The 22,858-nt window shown below is 36.9% G+C and overlaps 1 long non-coding RNA gene across 1 annotated transcript in view; it reads right to left on the reverse strand.

The window, feature by feature from the left end:
* LOC144321944 (uncharacterized) overlaps window positions 1-22,858 on the reverse strand; it is a 429,293-nt gene that overhangs the window by 351,867 nt on the left and 54,568 nt on the right. The window contains exon 2 of the long non-coding RNA XR_013387487.1: window positions 7,954-8,018. This is a non-coding gene — a long non-coding RNA (uncharacterized LOC144321944). The remainder of the gene's footprint in view (window positions 1-7,953; window positions 8,019-22,858) is intronic.

Below are 22,858 nucleotides of genomic sequence, written 5' to 3' on the forward strand. Positions count from 1 at the left end.
GCTTTCCCAAACCTCATCATATTTTTAAGCCCTCATATTTTTCCAAGGCATCTTACATTTCTTGCTAGCACAGAGCCCTTTTGTAATTCCTTAATTAATATCCTCTAATATATATTAAATAAAATGCTTTGTGTCATACCTGGTATATAATATATACTTAATAATTATTGTAATAACAATAGCAGCTATTTCTTGAATGCTTAATATGTATCAGGTTCTGAATGTTTTATTAACCTTAATTTACCTATCCCTATTTCAATATTGAGAAAACTGGGATGCAGGGTAATTATAAGAAAGCTTCAAAGTTCATGAGGTAGTGAAGAGCACTGATTCTGGAATCGGGTTACTGGGCTCAAATCCCAGCTCCACTACCTATTGTGTAATCTTAGGCAAGTGACTGGCAATAATAATACTTACATATTTTCACAAGGATTATATGAGGGGGAGAATAAGTGGAATTATTCATCATTGAATACATTCAACACATATGTCCGGGGGTGTAGTTCAAATATTTCAGTGTACTACCTCTAACTTTAGATCACTGAGGTTTTAGACAGATCAGGCCCCAGTAGCTTGAGTAGTACCTATTTGGGAATAAAATGCAAGTACTGTTTCAGATATACATGTTGTAGCCATTAGTTACGGTACCAGGGCATGTGTATTACATAGACAGTGTAACCATGAGCATTTGTGCAGGAAATCTGAGCTCTCCTAAATGAACTGGGTATTTTACAACATCTGGAGTCAATATACTAAACAAAGCAGCGCTCACCAGCGCTAAAGTGAGAAGCAGTAGAATTTAGTATTTGAGCATCCCATGGGTGTGAGGTGTTTCCTTCCTCACACACTCCCCATTTTTCAGATAGTCAGCATTTGAATAAGATTTGTTAAAAAGAATGTCCACAAAACCATATTCCTGTCTTTGTTGTTCTAAAATCATTTCCCCTAGAGAAGAAAACTTCCACACATATTTCTGTACCTTAATTTGATAAGACTGAGAATGAAAATCAGTAATGTAATGGCTGTTTTTCCCAGTGTAGAGCAATACTGCACATCTGTATGGGCAGCTCCGTCCTATTTCTAGTGTTGAAAACATAACAGCTGAGTTTGGTGTGTTCTTCAGCATGCCTGCGGACTATCCTGGTTCAAAATACCTGATAAGTAGAAAACAGCCCTTCTCTGGCACCTAAAGAGAGTTTATTATCTGTTCCATTAGTGTCATGCCCACTCAAAGGAAAACAACTTCTAAGGACCTTTTAGAGCTACTCTTCAATTTCTTTCTTAACCCTCAGTACATTATTATTCTCGTATTTTGAGAAGTGTTCACTTGAGACTTGCAATCTGCTTAGGTGAAACTAGGTAGAGCTATATACCTCTGTGTCCACAGCCAAGCAGTTGTAGATTCCAGTAGAACAGCGTGGGTCTAGACTACATTCTACGTAACAATTATCTGATTGAACACAGAAGTGAATAATTCAGCATTAAGTCTGTATACAGGTTTGTAGTGACTAAGTAAAACAGTGTGAGCTCTTTAAAATTGCAAGACGGAGTCAACAAAGAAATAGAGGATTCTGGGAAAATGGCAATCATATGCAGTTCCACTTTTATCCATTAACAGTTCCAATCCACCTTCCTTGCCTAGGTCTAATGGCTACTGGAATGTAAGAGATGACTTGGTTTTGTGAAAGGCTACCTGAGATGAGGCTTGGAGCCTTTGGCATAGACTTAAAGCCTGAGCACTGAAAAAAAAATTGCATATTATGAGATGTGCACATGCCCAGGGGGTATTTGAAATTGGTCTTCTATTATTAGATCTTAATGTACCCATATCCTTCACTTCCAACATACCAAAATGGTGCTGAAAGACTGATATTAGGCTATTTTTCTGCAGTCCATGAAGCTAGGAGAGAGTATAGATACAAGTCATAAAAAGGAAGCTGCAACTTTGGAATTCTATACTTGGCCAATACATCATTTAACTATTTAGGAAAAGGGAAAATGTGATGGCTATTTAAGAATCTAAGATAAACAAGAAAGGATTCTAACCAGATAATGAGTGACTCAAAAACAGAAACAGAAAATGGATAAGTCAGGGAATAATAGTAAGCAATGGCCCTTGATATATATATGAGTGTGTATGTACACACACATTTATGTGTGTTTATATTTGTATACATTAGTATATAGTGTATGTATATATGTACTATATACAGTATATGTTGTACATATTTATATGTATATATAATTATACACATATATTACATATACACATACAGATGTATATACCATCCATATAGATTTGAATATATAATGATATACTGTCTGAAGGTACATAACTAAAGTATTAAATAAGAATGCAGGGTGGCTCAGCGGTTTAGCGCCACCTTCAGCCCAGGTTGTGATCCTGGAGACCTGGGATGGAGTCCCAGGTCGGGCTCTCTGCATGGAGCCTGCTTCTCCCTCTGCCTGTGTCTCTGCCTCTCTCCCTCTCTCTCTCTCTCTGTCTTGCTCTGTGTCTCTCACGAATAAATAAGTAAAATCTTTAAAAATAAATATATATATATATATATATATATATATATATATATATATATATATATCTCCAAAATTTTGAAAAGGTTACAGTGAAAGGAGTGTCCTTATTACTTTTAGATGTTACACAATTCTTCTCTCAGTTTATCATTAGTCCTTTATCTGTTTCCCCTTACTGAACAAAGTCTTTTTTTAATATATAATCACAACTTTTTTTTCCCCACAAATTACACAGCTTTTAAAAGTTCCCCTATTTAAATGCAAATGTTCAAGGAATTAATTGTTCCACAGTATGTAATTGTTCACCATGTAGCACATAATGAGAAATGACTTGCTAAAAATTTGAGGTCATGGTGGTGGTGTGTGAGATCAAAACCAAGTGTGGAAATATTTTCCCTCCAGATTACATTCTACATCTATATCATAAAGCTTGACAGACCTACCCTTGAACTTAAGAACTAAGAATCATAACCTAGTGAGCTATTATGACAGATATGAAAATACATTATTGCTCATGTATGTCACTACAGAAAGACACAAGTTGAACCTGCCTGGTTTATGAGATTACCTCATTGTGCCCTATAAGAATTGGACAGTAGAAAAGTCAACAGATTTTGCTTATCAAGAAAGGAAAGGTGCTGCATAGTATGCATATGTATATGGGGTAGAAGATACCGTGATGGTGATGGCTGTGTGAGCTGTGTTCGGTTCAATATGACAGCTAAAGGAGCCAGTGGAAGAAAATCAGAAGCACAGTGTCCCTTAGAGGACAGGAAAGAAAAGCAAAAAAATCCTGAGGAGTCACCTTTGCTATTTGTTCTGAAACTGACTCTGACAGTTAAAGTCTTCACAGGATGTAAAACCCAAAGAGGGGTGCAAGAAATCTCACTTCTTACATTTTATAAAAAGTGCATTCACTCTTTAGCTGGAAGTCCCACTCCATCTAGAAGTGTAAAATATAAAATTTCTAATTTATGCTGAACTTGAACCCTGCAGAGCAAACTCAGTTTGTTCCACTTTCACTTCCTTTCCTCTTTATCTCCCCAGGGCAGCATCTCAGGAAATGTGCTCCTAGAGTGGCAAGATTGCAAAAAGAAATCCCCTCTGCAATTCTGTTTTCCAGATCTGTTTTCCAGCACCACCTCCTTCCAAAAGACCTTTCTTAGTGTCTTACTCTACTATTCCTTCTCACTTTCCCTCCCCCTCCTAAACTCAGAGGATCTTCATCTCTTCTGAGAGGAAAGGTGGTTCCGTATGGATGTACAGCCTTCCAATTTTGGTGTCTTACATCTGAACCATTGCTTTAGAATTTAAAAGCCAAAATTTGATACCTTTGTTCCCTGGTTATATAGTGACAAGCTTCCCTTGAACAAAGGATTGCTCGTGTGTAACATGAAATGAAGAAAGTTCAGGGACAAAACTCAAATGTGAGAAAACACACACACACACACACACACACACTCTCTCTCAAGAAATACACAGAACCTTTACATCATTATCTATATGATAACATTTACATCATATGACATTCCACCTTCTACCTTAAATCTTTGTATCATGATAAAGAAAGCATACTTCTCACACAGATGCTTCCACACAAACCAATATGTAGGATGATGGGTGGGTGTTAGGTCTTTCAGACTGTCCACAAAAATGTGAATAAACTAGATGCTGAGTAAAATGCCTACTTCCCTCCAAGCAAGTCATTGCAGGGGATGAGATAAACGACAACATGATTTACACACTGGGAATAGACAAGTATAGTAACTTATATTGTCATTACATAAAACGATGCTGTATGTAATATAGTCTTCATACTTTCATTTAAAAAATTCAAATCTATTTTGAATAAAATTTGATGGACTTTCACTTAGTCCCATAAAAACAGTCATAGTCCTAGTATTCAGAAAATGAAAAAAGTAAAGTATGAAAATTAAATGACTTGTCTAGAACACTGTTGAAAGGAAAATTTCAAAACCGATGACTAATAATACTTCGGGAGCGTTTGTATTAAGTCATTTGGCTTTCCTTGGAATATGAGATGGAGAAACTCCAAAATAAGTCTGCAAATGACCATATTCAATGTGAAGTCAATAAAAGAAGATAATAAGGCTTCCTACGTTCTTCCTTTTTTCTTTTTATAACATGCCTACAATAGAGAAATGTGGGTAATTAGATGTGAATAGATACCAATAAATAGATTTGAGCAAACATCATAAACTTTTACAATGCTGCTATTTTTCTACTTTGTTGTCATTTTACTTACTCAACTAGCATTCAACTAGTCAACAATATACTGCTTAAATCTGCTTAAACGCCTAGTCAGAAAATGCTGATCATCTTTTTTTAATTTTTTTTTTTTTTTAGGACCAGTGTCCTTATATAATAATTTGGTACCATTTTAATAGAGGCATTTTTTGGAATAAAGATGACAAATAAAATCAAGTCAAATTGTAAGCACTGGCTAAATGGAACTCAATTACCATCTGCATAGCCAATTTTACATTTTTGTGTGAGACTCTGAGCCTGAAACTATCCTTTTTTTTTTTTCCTGAAACTATCCTAAGCAGAACCTGTAGATATTTAACTTGAAACAACTCCATAAAGGAAATTCTACAATGTTTTGCAAAAACATACTCTAGCAAAGCTTACTTAGGCAAACCAAGCCCATCAACAACTCAAACTCCAGTGAAAGTAAGTAGTCAGACCATTGTTTACAGAAACACCGCATCATCTGAAAGCACTCTGCATGCTGGCCTACATGAATGACATCTGAACTTCTAACTTAGTCCAACTCATAAAGATGCATATGAGATACTATTTTTTTAACCCCCAAACTCTTCAAGATTCTTCCTCAGGTTTATCTTCCAAAAATTAAAAATAAATATATAAATAATAAAAGCATCCACCGGCTTTCAATGCACAGTAACTATAATACCTAGTAGCTAACTGCACATTGCAAAGCTGATTTTTCTGCAAAAACTGGAAAATAAAAACTGTAACTTTGAATAGAAGCTTACATTAAAAAGTAACTACTTTTTTGACTTATGCTTAAGTTTTATTAAGCTTCAATAGCTTACTAATCTTAAAAATTTGCCTTTTATTCCTTTTTTTTAAGATTTATTTATTTATTTATTTATTTATTTATTTATTTAAGAGAGAGAGAGAGAGAGAGCGCGCATGCTCCAGCATGAACAAGCAGGAGGGACAGAAGGAGAGTGAGAGAATCTCAAACAGACTCTGCCAAGCACAGAGCCTGACATGGTGCTCAATCCCACGACCCTGAGACCCAAACACCAAGACCCAAGGCAAAATCAAGAGTCAGTCACTCAATCTGCTCAGCCACCCAGGTGCCCAAAGTCTGCCTTTTTTTTAGAGCTAGTTTTGTGAAACTTACTAAGTACCAGTATTGTGGTGAAGACAAAACACTTAAGCTATGGTTCCTGCACTTAAAAACAAGACAAAGAGATACACATCAAACTAACTATATAGCAAATCAAAATATGGCTTTGAAACAAGAGAAGAGATAATAAAATGCCATGAGAGAAGAAGAGAAGGCACAATTAATATCACAGCAGAAATAAAACTGAGTTGAGTCTTAACGAAGAGGTAAAATTTCTACAGGCAAAAACAAGGGTGGCCAGTGTGCCTCTGGTCTAGGAAAATCTGGGCAAAGAGGGAATGAGGGATATACTCTGAAACCATCAAGTAGTCCATGGGGGCCAGAGCAGAGTTGTATTTCTCTCTTTTGTCTAAATTATGAAGACTTTTCATATAGTTAATAGTTATGTCAAACTTCAAATTCTGGAAACAATCATGTAAATTATTTTGTGGAATGCCATGGCAGTAGGGCTGCTGGTAATTTCTACCTACATAATGACTCTCCAGCTTAACATTTCTTATTTGTTACCATTTTGTGATTTGTTTTGTTTCTTTACATAGTTCACATACTCAAATCTAAACTGCTGAGGCATCCTGATCATAAATTTCTACCCTTTTATAACTTTAAGAAAAAAAAAAGCAAACCCAGCTGAAACCAAACTAGCAGATCTAGAGTACTCATCCCAGCAGGCACTGCCAATAGATTACTAACATTTGTTTTAAAGGTTTTTTTGGTTTTATTGTTTGTTTTGTTTTTGTTTTGTTTTGTTTTGTTTTATTGGGATGCCTGGATGGCTCAGCAGTTAAGCTCTGCCTTCAGCTCAGGGTGTGATTCTGGAGTTCAGGGATGGAGTCCATCATTGGGCTCCCTGAAGGGAGCCTGCTTCTCCCTCTTCCTTTGTCTATGTCTCTACCTCTCTCTGTGTGTGTCTCTCATGAAATAAATAAATAAAATCTTTTAAAAAGTTAATAAATTAAAGGTTTTTTATTTATTCATTTGAGAGACAGAGAGAACACAAGCAAGGGGAGAGGCAGAAGCAGAGTTTCTGCTGAGCTAGAAGCCGAACGTGGAGCTCAATCCCAGGACTTGGAGATCATGACCTAAGACATGAGCCTAAGACAGGCACTTAACCATCTAAGCCACCCAGGTGTGCCAGGCCACCAACATTTTGGGGCTCATAGGAATTTATGCTTTCATCCTAAGTTTTGAGTTGCAACAGAGGTTAAATGTTGTATATTATGTATGATTCTTGAAGTCTGCTCTATACCATTTCCAGCCTAAAGTATTCCCAATGAGAAAGCATAGCTTTTTGTCTGTATTCTTGAAAATCTCTATCTAGATGGATAATGGTAAGATTCAAGAATCATAAATAAAGAGAGTAATAATATATTGACAGTTTTCTTATGAAGAGCAATAAGATATTGCTTTTACTCTTTCATCTAAAACTTGATAGCCAAGAACAATAAAACAGATGCCAAGTATACTATATTCTATAGCAGGGGTCAACAAATTCTTTCTGAAAAGTACTAGAGAGTACCTATCTTCAGCTTTTCAGTTTGCAAAGTTTAATCACTCAACTGTGCCATTATATGTGGAAATCAGCACGGATAACATGCAAATGAGTGGCCATGGTTATATTCCAATAAACTTTATAGACACTGAAATTTGGATTTCTCATGGCTTCCACATGTCCCAGAATGTTCTTCTTTTGATTTTTTTTCCCCAACTGTTTAAAATTATAAAAATCATTCTTAAAACACCAGTCATACAAAAAAAAAAAAAATTGTTAGCAAGCTAGATTTGGCCAGTAGGTCAAAATTTGCCAAACTCTATTACAGAATGAGGTGCTAGACCAACTGTATAGGCCATGCTAAGAGATTATAAAATATATTTTAACAACATTTTTGATGTTCCACTTCTAGAATATATAAATGAGAGTTGACAGGATGGGGGGAAATGTATGCTATGTCAATTTCCTTACCACGTCCAACATCAAGGGAAGCCAGGTGCTTCTGCATACATGGAGACAATGTGCTTACCTTGAAGTTTTGTCTTGGGTAGCAAAGAGAATCAGAGCTACACTGGTAGACTGCTGCCCTTCCATCTGTAAGAAAGAAAGAATATACGAGTTTTTGCTTGGTCCAAGAGAAGGACTCCTCTAAATCCATGTTAAAGGGGACATTACCCAAAAGATCACCCAAAGGGATAAAGAGATCCCAACAAAGAAAATCTGTGCAGAGTTCATACGTATAAGCCAAGGGATTGGGTGGTCTGTGCCCAATTTGAAAGACTTGGAAGAAAGAACCTGCCCCAAGGAACCTACAGTCAAGAGTCCCACAGCAGAAATGGTTTAGGAAACCCAGAATATCTCATGAGCTTGTCTGTACATGTTCCAGCTAAGAGAAAACCAAGGACAGATTTTAACTGTGACTCCCACCTAAGCTTGAGCCTCTTTCCCCTAAATGCCTCTCCTTGCAGAGAAGTGTAGGGAAGGAAGACAGGACACCTGGGTGACTCAGCAGTTTAGCATCTGCCTTAGGCTCAGGGCGTGATCCTAGGGTCCTGGGATTAAGTCCTGCATCAGAGCTCCCTGTGGGGAACCTGCTTCTCTCTCTGCCTATATTTCTGCCTGTGTCTCTCATGAATAAATAAATAGATAATCTTAAAAAAAAAAAAAAAAAAAAGAAGTGTAGGGAAGGAAGAAAGGAAGAAACAGACTAAAAACTATCACTTCTCCCAGCTTTTCTGAAGCCCACCCAAGAAATCATGTGATTAATTCCCTGTTAGGGACATCATAACCTGAATAAAACCATTTTTGAGTCTAGAAGGAAATAGAGAAATTTTGGAAATTTTTTTCCAAAATAAAGTTTATAAACACTTTGTGATACACCTGATTTCACCCAGGGGCAAAAGGAAAAAAAAGATTATTTGGCAAAATAAGTGTATTTACTTAGGGTTAGGTTTTAACAAGGACTAGCAGAAAAGAATAAATTTGGTTTCTGCTTACATCCTTATCAGTTCAGTCTTGCTGTTCAATCAAAGAGAATTGTAATTGGCAAACTTTTCATAGTAAGTTTTCTTCATTTGTATTTTTCTTCTCTTTCTGAATTGACATGGCAATGACTGAAGTTCTTGAAACCAAGAAAAATTTATTAAATTATGTACACAGGCCCACCCTTAATTGCCCTTTGGTTTCATACTGACATATCACGTTTCCCCTGCCTTTGGTAGTACACACTGATTATTTCAGAAGCAATTTCAGTATTCTCTAAGAAAAAACGATAAAAGAATCTAATGAATTTCTCAAAAGCAGCCTATGTTTCAAAGATGACTGTCATATCATCAAATATTTATTTTTCACAACTTTACAAGCAGAAATGAATCATTCCTTACTTAGTATTACTTATGGAAGGAAATATGTGGCATTTTTGAGATCTGTTTTTGACAATGTTTTCAAGCTCTTACATTTAATATAAAATATAAATTTGGCAATAAGCTGCAATGGTATTCACATTTCCCCGCATTCTGAGAAGTTGCATAAATGCAGGCATTCATACCATTTCTAAGAGAGCAAGGGTTTGTATCAGGGTCACTTCACAACAAATAGGTCCTTACAGGAAAACTGAACTGAACAGACTTTTCCAAATTCACAAGTAGGGTTTGTCCCTTGCTTATCCTAGGTCAAATATAACATCGTCTCTATACCTAGGTAGGGTGACCATAAAAATCACTTTTTAAACCAAAGCAAAAGAAGACACTATTAATAATTACATCAGAGACAACATAAGTAAACTGGGACTTTGCTGGACAAACTGTGGGCATGCACACCTTGGCTGTAATTGACAGGCTATAAGTTTCCAAAATGTCTTCCAACAACAACTCACAAGCTGTCAGTAACATACTCAAAAATAAGTATCTTCAGGGTTCAGCAAATAAATATACATATTTTTTTCCTTATATATGAATTTCCAAATAAAATTACGGACTTTCAAAATATTTTCCTTATACACCATCTCACCATTTTTGCCTAGACAAATTTTGTGTTTTGTGTTGGTTTCCCTTCTCAACTTTCAAACTCATATCTCCACACAAATAGCAAGAGCCTCATGATGTGGGTTACTGCTGCTTTTTAATTTCCATAATGGATGTCGGTAAATATCAAGGAGATGGGAGGGAACATCTGCACTTTAGGCCAAGGTAGGGGAGCTCTGCTGCTTTTGCAGTCTTTTCATTTTACCAGATGACTTGGGATTTGGAAAATTAAACATTTCAAAGATTAAAAGGACTGGGAAAAATGATTTAATAATCATTACAATAATTTCCACAACCTACTTCACAGCAAGATGTAGGTCTCATTAAATTCAGCCACAGATGAGTGAGCCAGAAAGATGTGGCGGAGGCCCCAGAACAAAGGTGACTTGCTGAAGTTATAAGCAAACAGAATAAAAGCCCTTTTCATCAGTTCCAAGTGAGCAAAGACACTGAGACAAATTCCTTGCATTGAAATTGTGCCTAATTAGTTAATGGATATGTTAGAGGGCAATGTTACCAATTTGTTGATATAAATGGTTTTCTCATTTCTTTTTCTTGTTGAAGGTCTTTCTTTATTGGTCATGAGCTTTTCAAATTGCACCCAAGGCTCAAAGCAGTTGGCACTTGGTGGGAAATCACCATCCCAGACAAACTCCTAGAACTAATCTGTATCTCCCAGGAGACATTGAGGACTCTCTAGACAGGGTGATGGTCTGAGCATTGCTAGTGAGCACTTCATCCTGCACCAGCTCTTCAATACCAATGAGCTCCTTATCTCTTTTTTTCTTGTCCTTATCACCTCCCTTAATTCTAATACAAAAAGGAGAAATGCTCCATTCCTACTATCACTCACCATTCTTTTTAAATGACTGCATTCAGCAGCTTCTCCCATTTCCCGTAATGCTTGTTCCAAGTCGCCATGAATCTCCTCAAGCAAGCACTCTTTACTTACAAAGAAATTGAGGCTCCCAATTCTTTCTCCTATACCAACACAGGTCATTGCCCCCACTCTTACAAACCCTTTTCTTGCCTATACCAGCTATGTTTCACAATAGGTCAATTCACCTCAGCTTAGTCATCCTCTGAGATTACTCTTGGCTACTTCTTTCCTCTCATGTAAATTTCATGATTTCTCTCTCTTCTGTCTCTCTTGCCTCCCATCTCCATACCCTGTAAACACATGTGAATTGTCCCCATATTAAAACACACAGGCCCAATCAAGTGAATAAGGAAAATGAAAAATCTCTCTTAATTCTGTGAGTTTCCAGTTCTTTCTTATAATCCTAAAACCACTGTCTTCACTGTAAAATGCTAAGTGTCTTTGTATCTAAGATGGCGTTCTCTGGTGATTATTTTTCCATCTCACAGGCTACTATGCAGGTTCCCTACAGGCCCTCTTCCTTCTTGTCAACTCTTCTAAGGTTTGTGATCCTTAGAATGCAACATTTTCCACACATACACTGGGCATGGTCTCAATTTCCTGCCCTCTTCTGGTAATTCCATAACATTATATATCCTCCTATGTCTCTTTTCTGAGATTTAAATCTATGTATTATAGCCTTTCCTGGATGCTTCTCCCTGAGCGTAGCATCACAGATATCTCAAATTCAGTACATTATAATGTAATTCATTCTTCCCCCACCAAACCTTTAGAACCCCCAAAGAGTATTCACTATTTCAAGACTGTCATATCTAGCAGTCTTATCTCTGAAGTTAGAGACCTACAAGTCATCCTGGACCATCTGCTTTAACTCCTTTTTCACCACATACTGAAGTAGAGTTTACCTCTAGCTATTTCTCGATTCCTTGGCATGGATTCAGCCCTACTTCATGCTGCCTTAATCTCTCACATCATCACCTTTCACTTGGGCTAATAAATTGACTGGTGTTCCTAAGTCCAACCTCACTCTTACTCACAAACTCTTCTGAGGGAATAGAAGGAAAAGTCAAGTATCTGGTCCTTTTCTCAGCTAGTCGGTGCTCTGAGATTATACCCAACCATATCTATATCACTGCTTCTCTGAGTGGAGAAAGTGAGGAGATTATTTCTCCTCCCTTCAAAGCCTTGATGGTAGACATGAGACTAAGCAACTAAGCTTCACTTTGTCTTCTGTTAGAATACAGACTGCGTTGGCCTTTGTTACTTAGTGCTGATGCTAGTATCATCTGTCACATTTAGGCAAGCTCTGGGCATGACAACATGGAATAGAAGTGTGCCCTGAGCTGAGTCCCCTACAGAGAATTTTAGAGTCTCCTAAGATTGACTTAAAATTGAGAGCAAGCCTTTGTTTCACTTTTTCATGAATTATTAACATGACAAGAAACCAAGAAATGGCAGAATAAAAGGAATACAAATGACCAAAATCATGAGAGAAAGATTCCGAAGAAGCCAGGAGGTCTTCTGTGTGGGTGGGGAACCAGAAAACCCTTTTAAGAGGGAGGTGAAAATAACATACTTTCCAATATTTTTGAAAAAAAAAAATTCAAATATCTTAGAAAATTCTGATGGTGGCTTTCTAATTCCCAGCCACTAATTGAATAACTACTATGTTGAAAAATAGGGGGAAATCTCCCACATTAAATTCAGTTGTTCTAAATGATTATGAGCAGACTAAAGTATTACGAAGAGATAAATAATCATTTGTAAGAAACCATTGGAAATAGGACAATCTGGTAACGGTGACCACTTTTAAGTGCTCCTGAATTCCTATCTCCTCTCTGTTGTCCCTTTCTCTAAAAGACAACTGGAAACCTGGTCAGGTAATGTTCCAAGAAACCCTTCATAGGGATCATAAATTGGTGTTCATCTTGCTGGAGCAAGAGGAGAGAGATGTAGAAGTTAAAAAGTCAGTCTCTGCATATAATGTGATGCAATGAAAACATGAGCCTAACTTGAGTTTGAATTGCTAACATCAATACCTCTCAGAAAGAGGTGTTGTCCTCAGATTCCAACAGAAGAGAGACTTATAAATCTAAATGAGCACTTAATCTGTGTCATCCTGTACGAATGTAAAAGCTCTTGATTCTGTGCTTTTACTCAAGGGAAACAATAAAACCACAAAACAAAAATAAAAAGAAGTATTTAAATGCAAGTAACTATGTGGTTGACGAATGATATGTTATCTAGCTACATCCTTTGTCTCATCGTGCATAAACAAACTGGAGATAAGAGAATTTAAAGAAAGAACTTGACTAGATTCGTACAACTGGTAAAAATATGGCCATGGCCCACCCTGGATGATGGCAAGAGCTAGTCGTACTACTTCCAAGATATACTCATGCTCTAAGGAGGGGAAAAATATTTATAGAGATGCCAGCTATCACAATGTATTCTAACATCTATGAGAATAATCTTCACTGGTGAGTATTTCTTGTTTCCAGAGGAAGTTTACATGCGCCAAGCCAAACCCTGCCCCTCAGGAAAATGTTTTAATGTGAACTTTTAAAAATTAAGTTAAAATATAAACGTTGGGAGACTTTACATAAAATACCAGCACATAGGTTTCTCTTAAAAAATCAGCAGATCTGTTGACTCAGCGCCATCGTTTCTAATGAAAACCCTCTCTTGGAGGTAAACATTGACTTTGCCATTCATGTAGCCTGGGGTCTCTGCATGACGCCCAATATTTTTCAGCTCACCAGACCAAGGTTCAAGTTTGCTATATCTCTTTCATATACTTGAATGTCTGCTTCGTTACACTCTTCATGAATGCTTTGATTTATTCAGGGTCATGCCCTTTTTGGAGAACTACAGGTATTTTTAAGTCAATGGGGAGAAAAAAAAAGTCATGATAAAGCAACATGAAGAGAAAGAGCCATCATGCCTCACTTTACAGGTAGTACCTATTCAGGAAGCAAAGGGGCAGGAGATGAATTAGAAATACCATTGAGATGTAATGTCAAATTATGAGTTGCTTCCACTCACTAATTGAATAGCCAGACAGATCACATTATTAATACAGACAGAGCTCCCAGAGCACTGCTCCTGAATCCCAGGAGAGGATGTAGCACACAGGAGCTTCACCAGCCTTCTGAACCATTGGTGCAAAGTCTCCAATCTTTTAAAGGAGAAAAACTTTTCAGATTTTACAGCATTTTTACTCCCTCCACACACTCCAAAAGTAATTGTCTAGACACTTGGAGTTAGGAAAGATGTACCAATTTTCAAGTGAAATGATTCTGAAAAAACAATCATGAGCTTCAACTCTGCTGGGAGCAATGTGAGAAATGACAGAAAAACTGTTGGGATAATTTGAGTTTTTGCCTATGTAGTTTTTTGGGTTTTTTGTTTATACAAATGTAGAAGTAAAATGATAAATTACAAGAGGAAATAAGAAAACAGATTTTTAAACTCGTTTTATAGAAAAGGTATTTATTTTACATTCATAAAGAAAGATACCCTAAGAAATTGACAGCTACTTTATGTTAGATATAGATATTCTTCAGAAACTGTCATATTATCTTGGGATTTAAACCTTCTACTTAGGATCAAATGATGAATTATTGATATCACCTAGCAACTGCATTTCCTTTTATCCTGCTTAGCATTTGTCACTGTAAAAGACCAAACTTAGTTCATCATCAAAGGGAAAATTCGTTAAAATTTATTCATTAGAGTTGTACTAATTTGGGCCCAATTCTTTGGATTTGTTTTTCTAAATTGATAATCTGGTTAATTCTACCACTAAGAGATAATATTGTATTACACATAAATTTATATATTTGTATGTTATTAATATTTAAATTATATTAGTTCAGTCTCAATATTTGACAATTCCCAATAAGGTAAATGGTAACAAATTATTTAAAGTAATGGGTAATTTTTAAGAGCAGCAATATAAAACAAACTCCTTTTTCTTTTTTTTTCCAGTTTATCATTTTAGATATCAAATATCTTTATGCTTAATCCTTAAACACACACACGCACACACCCAGGATGGCAATCAGAGTTCTGAGGGTGATATTAAAACAACCAAGCCACAAGCATTCCCCAAACAACACGGACTTGATAGGGCAGGAGGTTTAATCTTTAAGGGAGCAATATCCTGCTATAAGTTTAAGCACAGATCTGTCTTACAAATAGAAAAACTTTAAAATTTCATAAAATAGAGGAACTGAAAAGTGGGTCAGTTGTCAGTAATGTATTAATTTTTCAACACAGGAATTTAATACTCTTACACTCTTTTTTCAGATTTCCTTTGAAGTTAATAGCAGCCAAAATGGAATAAGTTTGAATACAGAATCAGCATATTGCATTTGTTAATGCAGAGGATTTGGAGTACAAAGGAAATTAATGACTCCTTTAAACTAACACAATTTTATGTTTTGCTTTGAACATGTAGTCACATTGAAAGTCAGCGTTTGTGCTAAACTGGTAAAAACAAGAAAGACAGCAAGTAGCGGGGTTTCTGTAGTTCAAAGAAATTCCACAGGGAGCCTGCTTCAAACCACAAAATCCCTACTTCTCATTACCCATGTCTAGTAGCAAGCCCTATTATTTGGGGAAGTGGATAGCAGGGGTGCACACCAATGCAGGTTAAAAAAAAAAAAAAAAGGTAACAACCTAACTTATGAAAGAATATCACAATTCTGACATAAGGACTTGTGTCATATACCAATGAAATATTCTAAGTATCAGTCATTCTACCATATATTGTCAGATTTCCAATAGAGACTGCTTCGCTATTGATATCATAGTTGGCTATTAATAAATTCTTTATTATCTTATAAATATACCTCTTGGGATCCCTGGGTGGCGCAGCGGTTTGGTGCCTGCCTTTGGCCCGGGGCGTGATCCTGGAGACCCGGGATCGAATCCCACGTCGGGCTCCCGGTGCATGGAGCCTGCTTCTCCCTCTGCCTATGTCTCTGCCTCTCTCTCTCTCTCTCTGTGTGACTATCATAAATAAATAAAAAACAAAAAAACTTTAAAATAAATAAATAAATAAATATATATATATATATATATATATACACACACACACACACACACACACACACACACACACACACCTCTTTCTGGCTGTCAGGATTAGGACCATCTCTTCCCATAAAATCATTCCTCTCGAATAAATCAGCATGTTCTGTCATATTACAACTCCTTTTGATTATTACAGGGCCTAGTTATGAGCCAAAAACTCAATGGCTTTAGAGAACTTGTCATCTTTGTAGGCATCTCTTCTTGGTACATATGACAAATAGTTTTGGGTTGATATTTTATGTATCTTGTAGGAGAATTATACTTCATTTGAAGCATCTTCTCTTGGCCCAAATCACAAACTAACCCAGTATTTTACTAATTCCAACAGTATTGATCTTGTTTATTGGAACATTCCAGTTTACTGTATTATGTTCAGTTCAGGAGAGTCACCATTGGGATTCATTTCTAAATAAGGAATTTCTTCAGCAAATCACTCTGCTTGCTCATATTTGTTATTTATCTCTTGTACTGACCTAAATTAGTGATCAGCTATTTCTGGCTAATTACACATTTAATCAAATACTCTTTATTCTACAATTAGATTATTTGGCTTTATTTATGGTACATCCAATAACATAGTACAAAGAACCTTGAGAATCACCTAGAAAAACTAATACAAATGCCTGGGGCTCCATCTCCAGAGATTCTGATGTAATTGCTATAGAGTAGGAGCCAGCACCAAAATACTTTAAATAGGTGATGGTACTTAACTGTTTGGTAATGGATGGTAACTGCACTTAGGGTGGTGATCAATTTGTAGTGTATACAAATATTGGATTACAATTTATGTAATGTCATATACCAATTTACCCTCAATAAAAAAAATAAAAAAAAAGAAAACTTCCTAGCTCAGTAGAAACAAGATGACCAAACTAAAGCTATTGGCTTTAATAGTTAACTAACAAAGACATAACTAATTTTCAAAGAAAAAAGTCATTTCAAGAAATTCAAAAAATATAATCTTCATAATATTTGTCACGGTCAAGCTTTTGCTCATCAACATAACTCAATTATATAATTGATGTTACTGATATGTACCTTTTAGAACTAAAAAGAAATAGTGGGAAACACAAAGTTTTACTTGTTTACTTGTGAATATGTGCTCTTCTCCCCCAACTATAGGGCCACTCTTTTACTCATCATGAAAAGGTATAAAGGAAGTGTAAAATGGTTTTACTGCTCCAAGTAATGTCTGAGACACTGAATCAACATGAATTGAATTACTTATCAACTGATAAGAGTAAAGTAAATTTTTAGATGAGGGAGACACAGATTCAAAAACTCACAAAGGTGATGAATCTTGGGTCTAAAAGCCTAAGAGTCTTAGAGAAAGCTCACATCTGCAAATTGAACTGAAGAGAAAAGCACATTCCAAAGAGAATACAGTAAAGACTTTGAATTTGAATACCTACGATCAACAAACCTATCTGTGTATCCTTTCAGAGAGCTCTCAAGTGGTAGGAATTTATAAATCAATGAAAAAAAAAATTACAGAGCACCCAGTTAATGTTGACATCCACTGTAAAAGGGAGACATTTGCTTATAGCCTCTGGAGCTGAGTAATAATAACCTTCATAATGACAGAACTAGAATGTATCAAGTGGCTACAGTAAGCCATTATCTTCATTATTACTCCAAATTCTCATGCCAGTCCTGCTCATCAAAAGGACAAATTGTTTCTGCAAACTCATTGCCCATATACCAGGAAGCACCCTAGGCCAAAGGAGCTTCAGGTTTACAACAGGCAGTCTTGACATCTAGAACCTTAATTAAGCCATAACTAAAACAGCATAAGCTCATGACCCAGATATTCCTCGGAGTCAACTATCCCTTAATGGAGGTTGCAGTACTTCTTTTCTACCATTCTGTCTTGCCTTAACATTCTCTTTTCTCCCAAAGAAGAGTAGACTAGGAGCTGAAGTGCAAGGCTACTTTAGATTTCCTTGAGTGATTTCCAGCAAAGGGCAAAGCTCCTACTTTCTTAGACTTCAAGTTCAGCTCTGTGCAAGGCTCAAGCCCTTAGGAAACAAATCAGCATAGATCAGTATTGACATACTCTACCAACATACTCTGCTCAGTAAGGAGGGGTTCTGCAAACACAGCCACCTCAAAGATATCTAGGTCATCACAGTTTGAAAGACTCCAAGGTAGCATTCAATTTAGAGCCTCACAGGATTCATTCTTTTTTTTTTTTTTAACTTTATATATATATTTTTTATTTAATTTCAATTTGCCAACATATAACACCCAGTGCTCAATCCATCAAGTGCCCTCCTCCATGCCCCCACCAACCTCCCCTTCTGCAACCCTTTGTTTCCGAGTTAGGAGTCTCTAATGGTTTAGTCTACAGCCATACCACCCTGAACACGCCTGACCTCGTCAAATTCATTAATTCTTACTTAAACCCCTCAGCTCATCTTTCAAGCCTCCAGTGATAGAAAATGAACATACTAGTCATGAGGGAACATTTTCCAGCTTTAAAGAGCCCTATTAAACAATTCTTGCTTGTTTTGAGGCAAAATCCACCTGGCTTACCTAGAATCACTGATACTCATACTTCTTTCTCAGAACCATCCAGAATAAATCCTGTTTTCAGTAATACATGAAGTCATTTCATGAGCTTGAGTAAGCTCATTTTCATAGCTCCTCAGCTACTACCTTGAGACCTCTAAGATAACTCACTTCTCCTTCAACATACCCCACTATATCATCTTCTCTCCTCAAGGACAATGCCCAAAACAAATTCAAAACAATTCAAAACAAAGTGTGGTATGGATAATGAGAGCTGAGTCACTGAGACCATAGTCTAAATGAGAGTTCTATCAAAAAGACTTCACTTTTATTTCTCCAATAAGTTTACACTTAAAACACTTTGCTTTTAATCTACCTAAACAGGATTTTTTTCTTTTTCCTCCTTTCTTCACTTTTGCATCTAAGTTCAGAAATAGTCAAAATCAACGTTTGCTTTAAAAGTTCCTATAGGGCAGCCCCGGTGGCTCAGCGGTTTATGCGCCGCCTACAGCCCAGGGCATGATCCTGGAGACCTTGGATCGAGTCCTATGTCAGGCTCCCTGCGTGGAGCCTGCTTCTCCCTCTGCCTGTGTCTCTGCTTCTCTCTGTGCCTCTCATGAATAAATAAAGAAAATTTAAAAAAAAAAAGAAGTTCTTACAAAAATTGCTTATGATTTAGTTCTGGTCTGTACTTTTTCTCAGCTGGTATGTCTTGCCTTGGCAGCAATGCAAAAACTTGAAGTTTTTTTTTTTTTTTTCCCTATAGCAACATAGCCAAATTAGTCTCAACTACCTTAAAATGGAGGAAAATCTGATATCTATTATGGGAGATATGATTTTCCTCCAAACTTTAATTAAGCTTGATTCTCAGAATTTGTCTGCAAACAGTCCTGTGTTAAAGTATTGCAAATACAGATCGTAACTTTTTATTATTCTTTCAAATATCACTCAATAAGGATGATATTGCTTAGTGGAAAAATCCATTTTTGTTGTTTCTAAATTCTCAAATCAATCGTTGGATTTAGAACCATATACATCCTGATGGGAAAAGAGATTTTTTTTTTTCACATTTTGATTGAATACTCTCATCAGAAATGAAATGGGTATTGGTCTTTCTTAGGAGGAAATTCTGGAATCATACCAGACTGATCTATCTTCCCCAGTGCTTACATTGTAAGGAGCTAAATGCACCACAGTATTAGAATAAAATGAATTATGCAGAACCTTTGACAGACAGCATGTGTAATTCCTTCTTGAAAAACTCTTCACATCATTCTGTTCCATCTTTGATTATGTGCTAGTTATGCTGAAAATAAGTAACCCTTCAAATGTTTTAAAACATGCATACATATGGATTGCATAAAATTAATATCTTTACCTTTACAAAAATCATTCCAGTGGCACATTTGCCAGTAAAATATATTTAAGGCAGTTTCGGCACTTCCACTAAACTCTATTTTCAGAGGTTTATAATGTGGTCATAAAAATTCATTCCAGACTAAAATTCAGCACCAAGGAAAATGTGCTTTACACTTTGTAGATAACCATTACCTCTTCTTTCATTTCTCATGACTGATTAAAAAAAAAAAGTTTCCACCAAGTGTTCTCGAAAGTTGAGACATTAGCCAAACTGGCAGAAATCAAAATCACAGCTGACAGGCTAGTCCTTTATTCATTTATTTGCAACTTTGACCTTGCCTCTCCCTCCCTCTTCCTCCTGGCTTACAAAATAACACAAACAGATTCAAGAATATTTCATATAAGCCTCCATGTTGAAAGACCACACATTAAAGACTGCAAATTACCATGCTTCGGGAAGTCTATGTGGGAGCTGTCTAGCTCTGATTGGCACCACAAGGACAAAAGTGCTTTTACAAAGACTCGATCTCAATCTGTAGTAAAGAAACACAGGAAGTTGTAGATGTTTCTGGTTCACAAAAGTAATAAAATCATTTTTCCAGGCTTCTGTGGCTCTTGCATTGAAGTATGACTAGAACTCTAAAATCCATATCAGCTGGAGTGGGAATATCTGCCTAAACTCACATCAATTCTAGGATGCAGAAGTCTGATGGACCCACTTTTTCCCTAAAGCGCCATTCAGGTCATCTGATCCTATGAGCAAAACTAAAGATATGAATCCAAATTCTTTTCTGTTTAGATTCTGGTTCACTTCTTGTCTCTGGGCAATCAAACTTTGTTCTGCTTCTGTTTATTTTTCACTGGCAAACCCTTTTTACTCCCAATCCTTAGGAAAATCTGAGCCTATCTGGGAAATGACCAAATGTATAATTTTATTTATTTATTAAAGATTTTATTTATTTATTCATGAGAGGCAGAGAGAGAGAGAGAGAGAGAGAGAGAGAGGCAGAGGCATAGGCAGAGGGAGAAGCAGGCTCCATGCACAGACTTCAGGATCATGCCCTGAGCCAAAGGCAGAGGTTTAACTTGCTAAGCCACCCAGGGCGTCCCCCAAATGTATAATTTTAAAGATTGCTCTTACCATGTGACCTTGTGTTATCCCCACGACAACTCTGTGAAGGAAATTTTCCCAGGTGTGTCTGGAATCGGAGGGATGAAGCTTGTAGGGTCAGAGGGAGGCATGCAGATCTGGTTTCCTAACTAATGAGGTGGGAGGGCTTTGGGGGAGAACAAGTCATCCCATCTCCCCCACCTCCATTCCATTGGAGGGAGACTGGGACAGCCTCTGGCTTCCTGCAATCCCAGTCAGAAAATATCCAGCAGTGCACCCTTGCTGATAGAATAGGTTTCTGTGACACAGCTGCTAGAACCAGAAAGAGACCTATGGGAGCAGAGGTTTGATCAAATGCATCCAGAAGTAGAGCAGGGAAGTGAAAATCATGGGCCCAGTGTTATTTTTTGGCATTTACTGTGCCTAGACAATATTGAGATGTGAAGGTCCTATCCCATTTGAAATGATATCATTTTGGAAGATTGGGGAAAAAATTCTAGATGATACATTATTGCCACATCAGTTAACTACCAGATTTCATCTGTATGTGAAACAGCCTGATTAGCTACTTTTCTCTCCTATGATTGCTCTATGGGTGCATGTGAAACTCAACAAAGTTTATTAGAGTTTTTCTACTCATTATCTGAAGTCAGATTTCAAAGACAGACCACTTAAGTCAACCATCTCTGGCTTCTAACCATTTTTTTAATGCGCTGTTTTGTGTGTGTGTGTGTGTGTGTGTGTGTGTGTGTGTGTGTGTGTGTGTTTCCCTCTCTTTGTATTTCTCTATTGGGAGAGAGTCCTGTTGGGGTGGAGGGTGGGGTGGCAGACAAACCTACTTGAAAAATGTCTTTGTTGAAACTGGTAGGGAGAACATGTTCACAATGTAAAATAAAGAACAGATGCATCTCTCCTTTTATTACTACTTAATGTTTTTCTTCCCTTAAAAATGCCCACTTTTCTATAAACAACTTGGCTTCTCAGTTACCTTTATACTAGACAATGATGTCATTAATTTTCAAATATCTTTCCTTCTCTCCTTAGGTGGCAAACTCCTGGGTGCCACTTTCAGCCACGTACTAGAAAGGACTATTAATTCAAATAATGACAGAAAATTGGTTTTCATAATCTTCTCTGCAGAGTCGAAAACAGAGGGGGAAATTCATGCTGCACTGCAGACAAAAGGGAGTGTGACAACCTTTGGGTGATTTTACCCCACATTCCTGCATGATGTCAGGTTTATCACTGCGGGCTCACTGTGGATATTCTCAGGGCAAAATATATACAAGGAAGAGCCCCTTTCCCCCAACCCAAAAAAGAATATATGGACCGTTTCTATTCCTATGGCTGACCAAGTGAAAAACAAAGATTCTTGCATTGTTAGACTTCATTGAATAATGCATGCTTCAATCATATTTAAACGCTTCCCTGGTAAGTTTTCCTTGTGGGCACTAATGGTGGTCGTTTAGGTCAAAAGTTCATTTTTCAATAGCTTTTTGGCTGTCTGCAGACTAAGCATTTTCCCCCCTCTAAGTCCTATCAGTTCTGGAGAGATTTCCTTGAAATTACCTAGTGAAACCAATGCATAATAAATATTTGCTGAATACATTAGCAATGAATTTGTAAATGTTCTGAATTCCTATTAGATGGCTTGATGGTTGTTCTCCACCACTTCACTGTTGAAATATGTGGAAATATAAAGCTATCTAACAAAGGCCAAACACATCAGTATGGAATGTTAAATGCTCCCAAGATCTGGCTATGACAATTTAGTTAGCTTTGGATCTCACTGCTGGTTTCTCTGATACCTAAGCTCCATCCAACCTGAGTTACTCAGTTGATTCACTATTTTATAGTGACATATTCTTCTGCATTGGCCCCCTGCTACTTACTCCTTCCAACTGAAAGGCTGTCCTTTGCCCAATCCATCTGGAAGGTTCCTATGTCTCTT

The sequence above is a fragment of the Canis aureus genome, chromosome 10 (assembly GCF_053574225.1).
Source record: "Canis aureus isolate CA01 chromosome 10, VMU_Caureus_v.1.0, whole genome shotgun sequence".
Classification (NCBI taxonomy): Eukaryota; Metazoa; Chordata; class Mammalia; order Carnivora; family Canidae; genus Canis; species Canis aureus.